This window comes from Pteronotus mesoamericanus, unplaced genomic scaffold (assembly GCF_021234165.1).
Source record: "Pteronotus mesoamericanus isolate MK-2021 breed Mesoamerican mustached bat unplaced genomic scaffold, CSHL_Meso_final contig_25, whole genome shotgun sequence".
Taxonomy (NCBI): Eukaryota; Metazoa; Chordata; class Mammalia; order Chiroptera; family Mormoopidae; genus Pteronotus; species Pteronotus mesoamericanus.
Window position 1 is genome coordinate 24,017,066 of NW_026555105.1, and position 15,672 is coordinate 24,032,737.

The 15,672-nt window shown below is 43.5% G+C and overlaps 1 pseudogene; it reads left to right on the forward strand.

Moving 5' to 3' along the window:
• The first annotated feature begins 747 nt into the window (after window positions 1-747).
• LOC129070961 (phosphorylated adapter RNA export protein-like) overlaps window positions 748-15,672 on the forward strand; it is a 45,271-nt pseudogene continuing 30,346 nt past the window's right edge.

A 15,672-nucleotide genomic window follows, 5' to 3' on the forward strand; every position in this document is an offset into this window, starting at 1 on the left:
TAAGAGATTAGAAGTGTGTGTGTGGGTTTTTTGATTCTCAAATGAGGATGAGAGCAAACCTCCCAAAACTATGAGAGAAGTGGGGAAAAACTGCCCCCTTTCCCCTCTGAAACCAGAAAATATTTCTAATTGACTATGTGAAAGGGAGAGCAGAGGCGGGCAGGTATAGTGAGCAGTCCTTAACAGTGTAGGAGTTGAAGGAGTCCTCCTGAGATGTGGAAGATGTGGAATTTGTGTGACTAAGAGGAAGGTCAGGGGCAACTCAGCAAGTCTGTGAAGGCCCAGAGGTGTCAGTGAGCCTGGCACCCTCAAAACTCTAAAAGTTTAGGATGAGTAGAGGGTGAAGACCAAGAGCCAAGTGATGAGACAGAAGGGTGAGACTGCGAACATAGAAGGAACTGTTTGTTTGTGTCAGCTGGAGGGGTTTGGAGTTCATCCTAAGGACAATAGGAAGAAACTAGAAATATATACATAGGAGAAGGATTTCACTGCAAGGAGCTATCTGAGAGGTGATCCCAGAAAACACTGGCAGATGATTGGAGAAGTGAGACAGGGAAGTACAGGCATCAAATACAGATGAGTTGTCAGCCAGTTACCACTGTGCACAACTGGAGCTCAGACTCACTGAGAACTCTGGGTTCTACATAGAACCGTGTCTCACAGGTAACTCGCTGGAACGAGGGAGCTGGTGTACGTGTGTCCCCCCTTCAGCACTGGATGAGTACTTCTCCTAGGGGAGGGGTATAGATGCTCCCGCACCCAAGTGTGCGCACAAGAGCAGAGCCGGCCTGGTGCGCAGAAGAACCTTCCAGCAAAGAGCTTCAGAAGCTGGCAGCTGAAGTGGTCAGGGTGAGGAGAGGCAGACAGAGCATGAGCATTGAGAGCTGCACACAAGTAAGTGGCCAAACAGTGGGCGCAATCCTATACTAGGGGCCTATCCTCCAAGCTGAATGGTCAAGGTGGGACAGAGAGTTCTAAGAAACAGAGTTGTTATGCCTCACCCCACCCACCGGTCTTTCCCCATTCCCCACTGTATTCCTCTGTTAGGGATCATGATTTTGCCACCAGGGCATGAATCTCCTGTCCTTGCTTGGCACCATGTATAGGTGATGCTATCTATGCCTACTGTCTCCATCAAGGGGGTTGAAACTAGATCGAATGGTGCATGCATAGTCCTGCCTTCATTGTTTGAAGATAAACAGAGTTCACAGAAAGAGCAAGCTGTGGCCAGAGGTGAAGATGTGTGGTTCTCCAAGGATCAATACTTCTTTTGTGATTCCTCAGGCTTCACTGTGCAGTAGGATGGTTGAGCTCTGGCTCTTCCGGTATCTACCTGATAACACTGCAACTTTTTTTTTAATGAAATGGATGTAGAGAAAGTGAAATTCAAACCAGAGGAAACAAAGGCAGTGACGGAAATGCCTCCCATTGGTCTAGAATGGAGAAATGTCCCAGGATGAGCTCAGGGTAGAAAGGAAGGCTTTGTATCCAAATTTTCCTCTGATCACCTGATGGACCACTGTAGGCATCTGAGCAGCCTACTAAGCCAGAGAAACTGAAGGTCATGCTGTTTCAATGGAAGTCTTAAAATGCCTGTAGCTTTGACATAAAGCAAATGTCTGGAGCCTCTGAGCTACAGCTAATTAAGAAACAATATAATGACACTGTTGCTCCAAAACAAGCCAGGTTCTCTGGCCGTAAGGGCTTATATGTTCTGCTGGGTCCTCACTTTTGGAGAGACTGTGCATAGTTGTGGAGACTGGTAAGTCCAAAATCTGATGGGGTAGTCTGGCAGCTGGAGACTCAGGGAATTGTTGCAGTTTGACTCCAAAGGTGCTGTGGTGGCAGAATTCCTCCTTGCTCAGGGGAGGCCAGTCCTTGTTCTGGTAGGGCCTCCAATGGAATGGATGAAGCGCACCCAAATTATGGAAAGCAATGTGCTTTACTCAAAGTTCATCAACTTAAATATTAATATCATAAAAGAAAAAAAAAACACCTTCACAGGAACATTCAGAATAATATCTGACCCAAAATCTGGCACCTGACCCAGCCAGTCTGACACATAAAACTAACCATCACCAGGGATCCAGCCTTTGAAAGCCTGCATTGATAAGTTTATGGATGGCTGTCCCCAGAGAGGGTTGTAACCTTTGGGGAGCTAGACCCCTTGGACCTAATACAGTACCCAGGGAGGCACTCAGTTGTGAGCTCTCATCAATTCACAAGCCTGGCAGCTGAGGGAATGAGTACCTTGGCCCCGAAGGATGGGTCTGGCTAACACCTCCTAACACCACTACACCTCCTTAAGGTTCAAGTCCCACACCTTTTGCCATCATCTACTCTTTACTGGGGAGTGGTTCTCTCTCCTGACGGACATCCACTCCAGGGCAGGAACTGAGTCTCCCCACTGCCCAGGCCTGCCACCGTACAGTCCCTCATTCAATTCACAGTTTTGTTGTTTGTAGGGGTTTACTGTTAGGATGTTTCTTCTTTCCCAGCTCTCTGAGAGAACATGGTGACTTCTTAAAAACAAGAAGACATTCTGTCTTTTCTTTGGCTTGCCAACAGTTTTGTTTTGTTTTGTTTCGTTTTTTCAAAAGAAGGCTTAAAATATTTTTGAATAAGAGCCTGATCTTTCTGGTTGAAGCTACTGGTGGTAACAAGCTTTCCGCAGAGACATGACCCCTGACCTCACTTATTTTGTAGATAGGCCTCAGCTGGGCCATCTGCTCCCTGCAGTGAAAGTTGCTAATCAATTTAGAACGGAATGTGGTGGTGTCCCCTCCCTCCCTCCATTCTATCTTCTTCCCTCTTCTCCGCTTGCCTGGAATCAAATACAGGAAGTCATCACTTAACGTCATCAATAGGTTCTTGACTTGAACCTTTGACTTGAAGTGAAACAACAGATAACTGTCAACAAAAGAAAAGTCCAAACCTATAGAAAAATTTTGAGCCAAATCTGAGGGCCAACCGGGAAGCAAAAGTCTCAATGAATTGAGAAAATGCCCCAGAGAATGGCAGTTTTGCAGTTCTTTTTTTACATTTAGAAGCAAAGGAGAAAACATAAGGAACATTACATGAAAACCATTAATGATAGATTAAAGAGGTGGGAGAAGGCAAAGTGGGGAAATCTCTAGCACTTGGATAAAAAGTAAAATAGAGAGATATATATTTCTTTTACATTGGTGGGTACAGGTTAGTTAATAATAAACATTTTCAGCAAATAGAGATGATATTTGGGCAATGAAATAACAATGGAGTTTCATGTGCTCTGGTGCCAGAGATTGTGCCTTGGAGGAGTCAGGAAAGAAAATTACTTTGATATTTCAGGTAAGATCGGGCGTGTTCAGGGTGGTATGGCCATAGAACTACTCTGATATTTCAAAGGCGAGTTACCCTGGATGCATAAGAACAATGCACAGGGCTCACTTAAGGTAAAGACTAACCTTTGCTGAGGAAGCTATAGGCCTGGGACATGACTACCCACCCTGACCTGCCCTGTTAGGAATCTATGATCAGACCATCCTGTGTGGTTACTTTTGGTCACTGAACTTGTCAGGTCTGCCATGTAGTCCCCTTTTTTGTTCCCATAACACACCAATTTTACCCTGAGATAACTGACATAAGTCAGTTAAGTTCCTATGGCATATTTCTAAATAAAAACCCCTAAAACACTTCTAATATTAAACATTGAAATAATGTGTTACACATACATTTAAGAAAGATAAATAAAAGCAAGTAAGAGCATTACTTTCCAACCTGCTTAGTCCAGTTCAGAGCCTATTCCGGCAGCCAGGGTACAAGGCAGGGACCCGCCCTGGACAGGACACCCTTCCATTGCAGGGCCACACACACACACACACCCCCCCATACTCACTCAGACTGGGACAGTGTAGACATGCCAGTTCACCCAAGGGGCACATCTTAGGGTGGGGGAGGAACCTGGTGTTCCCAGAAAAATCCCACACAATCATGGGGAAGTTTGGGCCAACTCCACACAGACATTGGCTACAGCCAGGAATCAATTTTTCTTTCTCATCAACGTTAGAACAAAACGATATTGAACAAAAACTATTATTCAAGGACCTGCTGTATGTGAGACTCTTGCCAAGGGAGGTCAGGAGAAAAGAGACAGCACAGTGAGTCCATTAAACAGATGACCCAAGGTTATTCAGTTGTGAGCATCTTCCTAAATCCATTATTCTAGGGCTCCTCAGGATGTGGTTCCTGGACCATGTCATCAGCAAACCTGTTAGAAATGCAAATCATAGACCCCACCCCAGTCCTGCCCATTTCCAGTCTCTGTAGGTGAGGCCTAAGAATCTGTTTTTACAAGTCCTCCAGGTAATTTTTGCGCATGTTCATGTTTGAGAAACATTATAAAACCTATTTCCTTCCAGCCACACTTTGGAACTAGCTTAAGCAGAGTGCACAACCAGCTCAAGATGGGCCTCCTCCACCCCCGCCAACCAGCAGAAGTTGTCTACTTCTCACAGTATCTGCTACATGTCTAAAATCCCTCCATTAAGACAAAACTGTGGTTGCCATTCTGTCTCTGTTAAAATGCACCATTCTAACACTTTCAACAGATCATCTACCACCACCCTTGCCTTCCCCTTGTCTCTCCTCAAACAAAAACTTTTGAAGAGAATGTTCAGATATAATGAAAAGGGCAGGGATTCCAGCAACTGGAGTGCCTGTGGTAGGGGGCCTATTTCAGACCCCAGATGCTCAGATCCCTAGATGCTGGCTGTAGGTGACAACTGACCTTAGCTTATTGCTCACATCCCGAAGGACGGAGCCATTGTCTGACACCTGGTTCTGCTGCATAGTCCTAGCACCTGTCTAGGCCCTGGGGACACTGGAGTCTATGATCCTGCATTCCATGTTAAAGAAGTCTATTTTTTAGTAGTAATGAAATTAGCTTTTAAAAGCTCATTGTATCTTCTGATAAGAGGAAATCCACTAATTTCTACTTAGTTTTCCCTAAGTGTTTTAAGAGCACGCTGGGAACACACCAGAGAATTTGTGCCTAATGATTTAAAAATAAAACCATTCTGGAGGTTGGGAATGCATTCCCACCGTCGCCCAGTGCCAAGCTCCTTGGACCTGCTCTTCCAAGGCTGGGCCTGCGAGCAGGACCCTGAGAGCAGCTGTCCTTCCCTCGCCCGCCCAGTGTAGTGGTCAGTGGTCGCCTGGTGGGCCTCAATTAACACCCACCATGACAGTGGCACTAAAAATGATAATTCCTAGAACTGTGGGGTTTTTTCCCTAGGTAAAACAAACTGAATAGAAAATTTACTGCCCACCAGGAGAGAGCGAAGCTTCGTGTTTTAAGGGCTCCTTCTGAAGAATGGTGGGCTGTTTATTAACCCAAGGGGTGCCCAGATCATTCAAAACGGTGTGAACTGAGCTTGTCAGAAACAATGCAGCCCTGTCAGGTGTTTCCAGTTCAGAACTAGGAACTGGTTGCTAAGCCTCAAAGATTATCTTCTTGTTGTCCACCTTCCATGTGAAAATTTAAAAGACATTTGGGAGACAAACATAAAATGATAAAACTGTAATTATCTCCTGTTGCCATCCTTTAATAAAGTAAAAACTTAGGAAGGATCTCACCTCTGAATGAAGAAGAGTTCTCAAGAAAAGACAATTGGCACCTACACTCACATCTGAAAGGGATATTTTAATTACTGGAAAACAAAAAAAAATTATACAATATTTTCTTATTTTAAACTACATAGGATATTATTCATTCCTTAATGCAAGTGGATCAGTGTGTGGCAATATATTGGGCAGTAGATAACATACTGGTGATTAAATGTTACTGTTTATTTAACTATAGTTACTTTATACTTTTCTTACACAATGTAAAGCCAAATCAATCTCTCTTCTTGCCCTTAATAAGGCAACTATCTCTGAATGCTCCTCCTCTCCCCTCTCCATCTTGTATGTTATTTCTGTCTCATAATTAGGTTCCACTCTGTTTTTAAACATAAAATAGTTATTACTATATAATCTATTTTCTTTTTAGATTTATGAACTTTTTAAAAAGATTTTATTTATTTATTTTTAGAGAAAGGGGAAGGGAGGGAGAGAGAAGGAGATAGAGAGACATCAATGTGTGGTTGCCTCTCACATGCCCCTCACTGGGGACCTGGCCCTCAACCCAGGTATGTGGCCTGACTGGGAATCGAACCAGTGACCCTTTGGTTTGCAGGTCAGCACTCAATCCACTGAGCCACACCAGCCTGGGCTATGAACATATTTTGAGCAAATTTTAAACCCCTTTTTCTTACATCTTGTTTCTTCTCTCTGAGCTTATTTTCACTCTTACTGAAGAATGCTTCTAGTAACTCTTCTTTTTTCAACCTTAGTGTGTCTGAGAATATATTTTATTTGCTCACTTTTGAATGAAGGCTTAGCTGGTCATAGCATCCTTTTCCTTCTGCACCTTGAATATATTATTCCTTTCTCTTGTGGCATCCATAACAAATGGTGAGAAGTTAGTTTCTTTATAGGGAATCTACCTTATTCACTTCTAGTAGCCCTTACTATTTTCTTTTGGTGTTCTTCAGTTATAGCATGAAATGCCTAGGTGTAGCATAGAGTGGTATCTTTCTGACAATAGGATAGTTTTATATCTTGGATGCAATGTGGTTAACAAACCTACACATGTGATAAAATGGTACATACACACACATTTTACCAATATGTCAATTTTCTGATTTTGAGACTGTATTAGAATTATTGGTAAGGTGTAACCAACCGTACTTGTACTATAATTATGTAAGGTTTGTTTATCCCCTCACTGCTTAGGACTTTTTGTCCTATCTGAAGCTTAATATCTGTTTCATTTCTTTAAACATTTTAACTATTACCTTTCAAATTTGACTCTCCTTTATTCAGTCTTTTCCTTCTGAAATTCCTACTGAGCATATGTTGCAGCTTCTTAATCCATCCCGTTTATGCCCAGGCTCTCTTGTCATATTTCCATTGGTTTATCTCTCTGTGAATCCTGGGTGATTATTCCCTGTGGCTGTTAACCAAGCTCTATCGAGCTTATAGTTTCCAGACCAGTTTTTACACTTATTTCTCAGTTTTCATAGCTGTTATCAATACAAAACTTATTTATTTGTTTATGGGTTTATTTTCATTCTCTCCCAACTATAACATAAGCTCTATAGGGGCAGAAACCCTTTGTTTTATTTCCTAATGTGCCTGGAGCAAGGCCTGGTAAATTGTAGGTAATTGAGAAATACATTTTCATTCATATCAGACTCCTGAGGGAAAAAATAATTTAGTGAACAAAATGAATTACATAACACCCTTACAATGAACAGATCTATTTGACAAGACATAGCATCCATAAAATAAGGATAAGTTTTTATAAAATGGAACAGAGAATAAGAAAGAACTTCTCATTAATTAAATATGTAATTGGCAAATAAAAAAAATCAATAGATGCACTAGAAGTTTCAGGAAAATTTCCAAAATGGAGAGGAAAAGACATAAATATATTTTTACTGTTTGATAAAGAGAACAGATAAACATAACAAAGAGTCGCTCAGGAGTCCCCCGTCTAACAGATGCCTCCTCTTTCAGGCACCATTTTTAGGGCACCCCACGAGTTTTGCCTTCTTTCACATTCATCATTCCTAAAAATTTTATGGTTTTCATGTTGAATTTTTCTTTAAGCAATGAGTCATTAGAATTGTGTCTTTTAATGTGTAAACATAAAGTATTTGTTTTTCTTTTTTCCCCTGTGCTGCCAGGGGCATGGGAATCCAGGCTTATGCCCAAGCTTGGCACAGATTCATGTTCCAATCACTCATTAGTGAATTTATTTCTGTTTCCTCATATGGCTTCGGGAGAATCAACAGGCTGAGATTTTTTGTCCTCATTCATAGGTAGATCATTATTTTTCTGGCTCTCTGTGATGCACAGGACCTGAAACTCAAATCTTAGACCGGTGGGATAATAAATCTCCATCTTCTTGCTTCTGCAAGGCAATTCCTCAGAAACAAAACACCACTATTTTACAATGATAAGTATTATGCCCTTTAAAAAAAAGTAGAGAATAACATTACTTGTGTTAAAACTGTTGCCAGTCCCAAATTTCCATGGAGGGAAATAAAATCCTGCCCCTATTAATGAGATCCTGCTAAAGGAATGGGGAGCTCTTGGCGCCTGATTCTGAGTGTGGTGTCTATTGCAGTTGTTGGGGCTTCTGAGGGTTGCTACATCCTGGTGGCCTGGGGTCTGATGAGGCAACACTGGGGTCCAGAAGCATTCCAGGACTGGATAGCAAGTGATTTGGGGACTAGTTTCACCGGTTACCAAGAAGTTGGAAGATCTAAGGGGAATCCTTAACTTCCCTGGGACTCAGTTTTCCCATCTGTAAAATGGGGGTATTTATATCTATTCTTCCATACAGGGACTGTTGGCTGTTGAGAGTGAATGAGGTAAGAGTATAGGCGTGTGAAGTGCACCAGAGGACATTATCTCTACACAATCAGGCTGGAGAATAACCCATCCAATGCCAGGACTGAGGAACCATCAAGCTTTGCAGTAGAGTGAGGCAGAAATTTCTTGGGGAAGAAGGGAAAAATGTAAGGGAACATTTATTAACTACTCACATGGACAATTAAATCTTGGCAAACTCTTCTTTAAGCAATTATAAAGAGCCCTCTCCACACCCAATCCTTAGCACCCCCCCCCATCTCTCCCCTGACATTTTCAGGGGGACTAGGTAGGCTCCTTCACAGGGGTCTGTTGGCAGCAGAAAGTTGTGCTTCTGACACAGCAGGAAACCCAGTGGGCTCAAATGCAAGAGCATGTCCATCTCTTCATCTCTTCCCCTCAGTTCAGACAACAGAGCTTGGCACATGGAGAGGCCCATCCCCTTTGGTGACTTAAAAATGAACTTCAAAATCAAGATAAAAGGCAATGATAGCAGTAAACACCCCTTCAGGCAACTTTTCACAGCTGCTCTTGAACTATTTTAAGCAGAAGGTCCTTTGCTGTAAAACACAGGAGGTCAGAGAGATGCAGTTTGACAGAGAAGAAAGGGAGATTTTTTCCCATAGACCTGGTGTGTGTCCCTTGTGTAAGCTGTGTGGAGGCCCTGGGCATAAGGCTTGTCCTCACAAGTCTCAGTTTCCTCATCAGTAAAATGAAGATGAACATAGTACCATCCCCATGTGTTGGTGGTGGGGCATGGGACCTGGCGTGCATGCAAGAGCGCTTCATAAAACAAGTGTGCCTGTATTTAACAGAAAGAAAGTTATTTAAAACCAAAACTGACGTTAGCCGCTTCTCCCTTTTAAGGGTTGGGACAATGGGAAGGCAGCGGTGCCCTCATCAGTGGACAAATAAATCTCTATATTGCTCCCTTCTACTCACGGTGGGGTCTAGGCTGAGTGTGGGGACTGGAATTTCAGAGCCTCTGCCAGGGCTTCTGAGTTGCTCAAGACCTGCAGTTTAGTGCTTTGTTTAGTAGACACTTTGAATGTCTTTCTGTGAAGATATATGCCTGGGGCCAAGCAGAGAGTGAAGAGCTGTTACTGTCCATATTGAAGAGTGGGTAGGAGCTGGCAAGAGTGGGGATACCACATGGCAAGGAGCCACCCCCCACCTCCCACCCAGAGCAAAGCCTGGAGACAAGTCCCCAGAGGCAGGATGACCCAAAGACTCTGAAGAACAGGAATGTCTGATCTTTAGGTTGTATGTGTTTCTGTGACGTAGGTCTCCTCAGTGTCTACATCTTTAGCAAAGTCTGCTTTGCACATAGATGTTTTGTGTAAGTAAATTTAGAAGAAATCCAGGAAAGAAAGATTGATTTCATGTCAGAATGGAGCAGGAAGGAGGACAAAGCCATTGCAAGTGACAGACAAGTGAGGCAAGACTGGCTGCTGGTGGTCCTGGGGTGGTCAGGGATTCACAAAATGATGGTAGAACCCTGGACTTATCCCAGGGAAGAAGGATGAGGATTCAAGCCATTTTAATGTAAATCTCAGACCAGGTGACTTCAGTCAATACACAGAATGAGAAGCCACATTGTAGGAGAAGTAGATGAAGGGACAGTAATATTTTAAAATATAAAAAAAGTCAAGTTATATGCAGAGCATAGTCATCATGAGGGCTGTTTGCAAATGTTCCATGTTTTTCTCCTTCCAGGAAGAGGGTAAAATTGCAATTCCATGCCTGTCTGAAGTTAAATTGGTCATGGGCACGCCTTGGCCCATGAAAAGTGGGCAAAAACATGTCCCCTCCAGGCAGAAGCTGTAAGAGCCAGTGCATGACTTGCCCCCTTTCTCTTCTTCCTCTACTTCGGTGGCTGGCAGCAATTCAGGGCATTACAATGCTGTCACCCTAGGCCTTTAGTGAGGGCACCACCAATAAATCTAAAACACACTTTTTTTTGGTTTGTTTTTCAAATGACTGATGTTTGAGGAGGAAGGTTTTTACTTCTGCATAATCTTGCCCATCCTGAATGATGAAGGAATTTGTGCAATGCCCTACTTTATTAGTGAGGAAACTGAGGCTTAGAGAGGAGTAATGACCTACCTGAGTCATCCAGAGAGTTTGCAGAAAATCTGCAACTCGGGCCCAACTCTCCTGTTCCCCAGCTCTCTTGATACCTGATGGGAGTGTAGGGGAGGGATGCTTAGACTTCTACACACAGGCATCAATAAGAAAAAACTACAGACAGACAGCACAGAGCCAATGAAAGGAAAATTCCTTCTAATTCTGCCCCTGCTTCCTACCCTGGAGAGTACTCCACGGGTTGTGTGCCTTCTCACCTGGCTTCCCTACTCCCTGTTTACTGGGCCCGAGAAGGCATGTTCCATGCCTGATGATAACATTTTTCAGTTCTCTTTGACACAATTCTGCCTTTGCCCTTTGCACCCATTGTGTTTCTGGTTGATCTGGGTAATTGTCCCTCATGGAAGCAAGAGCCATAATACACTGCAAAACAAAAATCACAACACCTCATGGAATTCCAAAATAAATGCTCATTGCTCATGCATCTTTCTTATCCTCTTCCTGGGAACAGTGGCCTTGCCTAGGAATCTTATTCTCTTGGTGATAGCAAAGGTATAAGAGAGCAAACAGAAACAGGTAAAGCCTCTAAAGGACTAGACTCATCTGCCACTTGTTTCTCTTTCTACTGTCCAAGAAAAGTCATGTGACCAAATACAAAGCTTACAGGTAGAAAAATGTACTCTCCTAAGTTATATGGCAAAGTAACGTGGATACAGGGAGGGGTAAGAATTGAGACAATTAATGCAAGCTGCAACATTCAACCTGTCTGATCCCTGAGTTCCTAGGCCAGACTCAGTCCATGTGGATCCCTCTCCCATGGGAGCCTGTCCCAAGGCTCCACAGATGGCCTTATCCCTCTTTCCTCATGTCCAACTATTCCCTTCTGTGTAGTCTTGTCTATGGGATTCTCAGAGTCTCAGGTGGTATTGCCCAGTGCATTTAAACAGCCAAAGACAAGCTGGACAATTACACTGGATGACAAGGCCTTCATCAAAGATTTATTGGCTCCTGCAGAAACAGCCTTTAAATCACCCAAGACCTGTAATTGCATTGGGCATGCCAAGTAAATGCATCTATTCCAACCCCTGTGAAGCAAGTTCACCTTTGCTTCCTCTTACTGGCAGAGTATCCATTCCTTCATTTATTGACCACCTAATAAAGGGTCATGCACTGTTCTTGGCCCTGGAGATACAAGAAGAATTCTCCCTTTGAAGATCAATGACGTATAGAGATGGAAAGAAATTTACAGTGTGGTCAGAAGAAATAGAGATAAAATAACTTTGTGCTGTAAGAAGAGGGCATGAAGAGGGCTAGATATGAACTGGGCTTTAAAGAGTGTCTAGAAATGGGTGTGGAAGAAATGGAATGAGCATTCAGACAAATGGAACTTCATGGTGTCTCAGTCACTTCAGGTTGCTAAAATAAAAAAAAATACCATAGACTTAGTGGCTTAAACAACAAATAATAATTTCTCACAGTTCCTGGAATTGGAAAATCCATGATGAAGGTGCTGCAGGTCCAGTGTCAGGTGAGAGCTCTCTTCTTAGTTTGCTGATAGTCATCTTCTTGATGTAGCTTTTCATAGGGGAAAGGGGGAAAGAGGAGAGAGGAGAGGAATCTCTTACCAGTGTTTTCTTATAAGGATATTATTTCCATAATGTGGACTTCACCCTCATGACCTAATTATCTCCCAAAGGCTCTGTCTCCAAATACCTTCACATTGGGAATAGCATTTTGGAGGGACATGAATATTCAGTCCACAGCACATGGGAAAAGACATAAAAACATGAGTGTGGGTATGATGGTATGTTAGGGTATAAAGTGGATGGGGAGTCAGTGGGCAGCATGTGGTCCTAGGAGGATAGGTTTGGGTCTAAGACCTTAAATGCCAAGGTAAGGGCTTGCACTTCATCCTGCAAACATTTGGAACCACTAAAGATTTTTAGTTTGAAGAGTAAGAGTAGAAGTATTCAATATATGTTTCAGAAGACAAGCCCCAGTGTAAGGTGGAGGATATGTAGAGGGAGAGGGTGGACAGTTTGGGAACAACTGTAAGTGTCCGAGCCCAAACCAATGAGGTTCTGAGGGGCAGGTGGCAGCAGAGTGGTAAGAGGAATGGAGCCAAAGAAGACCGGTGTTTCTCAGCTAAGTACCTGGACAGGTAACAGTGGCTTGAACAAGGAGAGAAAATATGAAAGGAAGAGGGTCAGTGAGTTTGGGCTTGAGATACCTGAAGGATGCATGGGAAGCAAACTTTAGGAGATTTGGAACTGTAACTCATGAATATGGAAGGTTTGGGAGATATGGGGAAGATTGGGAACTGATTAGCTTCCTCAGGGATAATGTGTAAATTGAAAGACATGAGAAGGAGTAGTCAAGGGGTAAGAGAGGAATGAGGAAAAGTGGTTGAGAAAGTCAAAGAAGAGCTGTACAAACAGAACAAGGCTGGGTGTACCAGCCCACCATGTACAATTTTGAAGGTTGTGCACGGCACAAATTTATGGGAAACTATTCCCACTGTAAACTACATGAATGGAGGCTTCTGAAATGATGCAGTGTGCAGCCAGCATGGCTGTAACTGTCAGACCTGGCCTGAGACTGGTTGAAAGACACCTCTAAATTTAATGCACAGGCTTTATCCTAGACCAATTAAAGCAGGAATTCCAAGGATTAGATGCTAGCATCAGTTCTGGTTTTTTGCCTATGAGAGAGTCATTGGGGATATTTAAAAGCCATCCATGTGATTGCAGTGTCCACCAGGGTAGGGAGCCATCATCACCTGGGCCCCCTCCATCATCGTAGCCCAGCAGATGAACATTAGTTTAACAGGTAGATCCATGTCCATTTCACGACTGACTACCACAAATGGACATTCAACACTGCTCAGGGATCAAACATGTTTTCCTGCTGAACTGTCTTCCAGTCATCCAAGATGACCACTTTACAGCTCCCTTTCAGTCCTCAAACTGCATCTCCAACTCCCATTTAGCTGATGATTTCATCTCAAATATCACTGAGGAAACCAACACCATGATAATGAAACTTCTGACCTGCAACCACCAAATCTACAGTCTTACCTCACCACCTTCTCCATCTCCTCTTTGTCTAAGGCCACCCCCTCTTCATGGGCTCGGGCCCCCATGTACTTTCTGTTCTATGTCTTTAATCCTCCCTTCTAATGTAACATCCTTATCAGTACCCAGGCAACTCCAGTATACCATTGTTGGGAGTACAGGCAGTTTTAGTTATCTCTCTGTGTGGCACGCCACTCCAAACGTTAATAGCTTAAACAACAGCCATTGTATCGCTCAGGAATGTGGGCAGGGCTCAGTAAGGGATGGCTTGTGTCTGCTCCACGTGATATCAGCTGGCACTACTCAACTGGGACAGAGTAGTCTTATTCACATACCTGATACCTCAGCTGGGGACATTCGGTCAGCTGGGGCTTGGCTGGGGTAGCTGTGCCTCTCTCTTCTCATGGGCTCTCTTATGTTCTGAGGCCTTAGTTCTTTTCCATGTGACCATTCTTTCCATGTGGTGTCTCGCCCACCAATACCTCTCTCTTTTCACTTGATCTTTTTGTCTAGCACCACCGCATTGACTCTGCACATAGTGACTTTCTCTCTGAGCAAAATCAGAAATTACAAGGCATCTTCAGGGTTGGGCTCAAAAATCTTAGATTTTCACTTCTGCTTAATATCAAAGCAAGTCACAAGACCAGGCCAGATTCAAGAGGAGAGGGAATGGTTTCTGTCTCCTGAGGGAGGGGTAGCACAGAGGCACAGAGGAAAATGGTTGATGGGCATGCCTACACAAATGGTTATTAATCATATCTTCACCAGCATCAGAATTCTGAGCAAGGGAGAAGTATTACAGGAGTCACGCAAATGGAGATCAAAGTACAAAATAAGTTGTATTAGTGGTAAAGCCCAACTGGTTTAAGCTACAGTGGGCTTCCTCTTGTTTCACCACTGAATTAGACAGATTTATCTATTTGTTTACACATACAGGTGTAGGCCTTCTTAACCTTAGGGGCAGAGGCTTCCTGGGAGAGCTCACCAAATGAAGGAGGAAACACCTGGGCAGAAACCAGGGGCAGAGGAGTGAGCCACCTGCATCCCAGTCATCTTCCTAGACTTACAACTTATTAGTCCTTCCTCCTCTCCTAGAGAGAAAGGAGTTGGAGCAGAGAGGAGGGAGGAAGACTTATTCCCAAGAACATGCTGGTCTCTTCACAAGCTCGAGGACCCATCTTAGGGTGAAGGCAGAAAAGCAGGGGGCAGATGGCACCCTCTAACACACCCAATTTTTGTCCCTTTTTGCTGGCTCTAAACTTACAGTCAATCAGGGCTGTGACCACCCCCTCAGGGGAGCAGAGGAACAGTCTATTAGGGGCACTCAATGCCGCAGTCCTGTGGTCCCTTCTAAATACCATCCACTATTTTTTTCATTGTCTTGAGACCAAAGTGTAATACAGATTTTGGTGGTTGTTTTTTGTTCATTTTACCTGTCCTGACTGTTTTTGAATCCCCAGCTAGAGGTTGGTCAATTCTGCTTTTCTGAGCAGCTAATTACGTTCACACATCCAGTCACTTCCTTTACTGGCTCTCATACTCCAGGTCACTATGTACCAGCCCTCATTGCCCCAGGGACAGCTCTCAGAGAAGTATGGAGAGCCCATATGCTCCGGAGCCCAAGAAATTACTCCAAAGAGCCAGTTTACAGAGAGCTGAAGAAATTGAGCTAAACCCAACTGCTTTTCATACGTATGCTGCTCCCTATGGCTCAAGCTTGCTATTTCCCTGGCCATGGGTGCAACACCCTGTGTGAACCTTTCCTGGAGCCTTTCATTTGGAGCTGTAACAAAGAGTTCTGCCTTTCATCTCCCTGAGTGTCATTGTTGTATCCTGACATCAAAAGAATCTTCAAATCTTATGAGACACTAAGGTGGGCAATTTTGCTCTTTCCCCAAAGGCTTTGCATGCATCAGCACTGCACATTAACTAAATCAACTCTAAGACCTACATCTTATCCTGACAGTTCACTCCCTTCTGTGTTCCCATCTCAGATGGTGCCTCATTGTACAAAATGGCTCAGTTGAGGTCATGTAATGAGCTCAAATGTTAG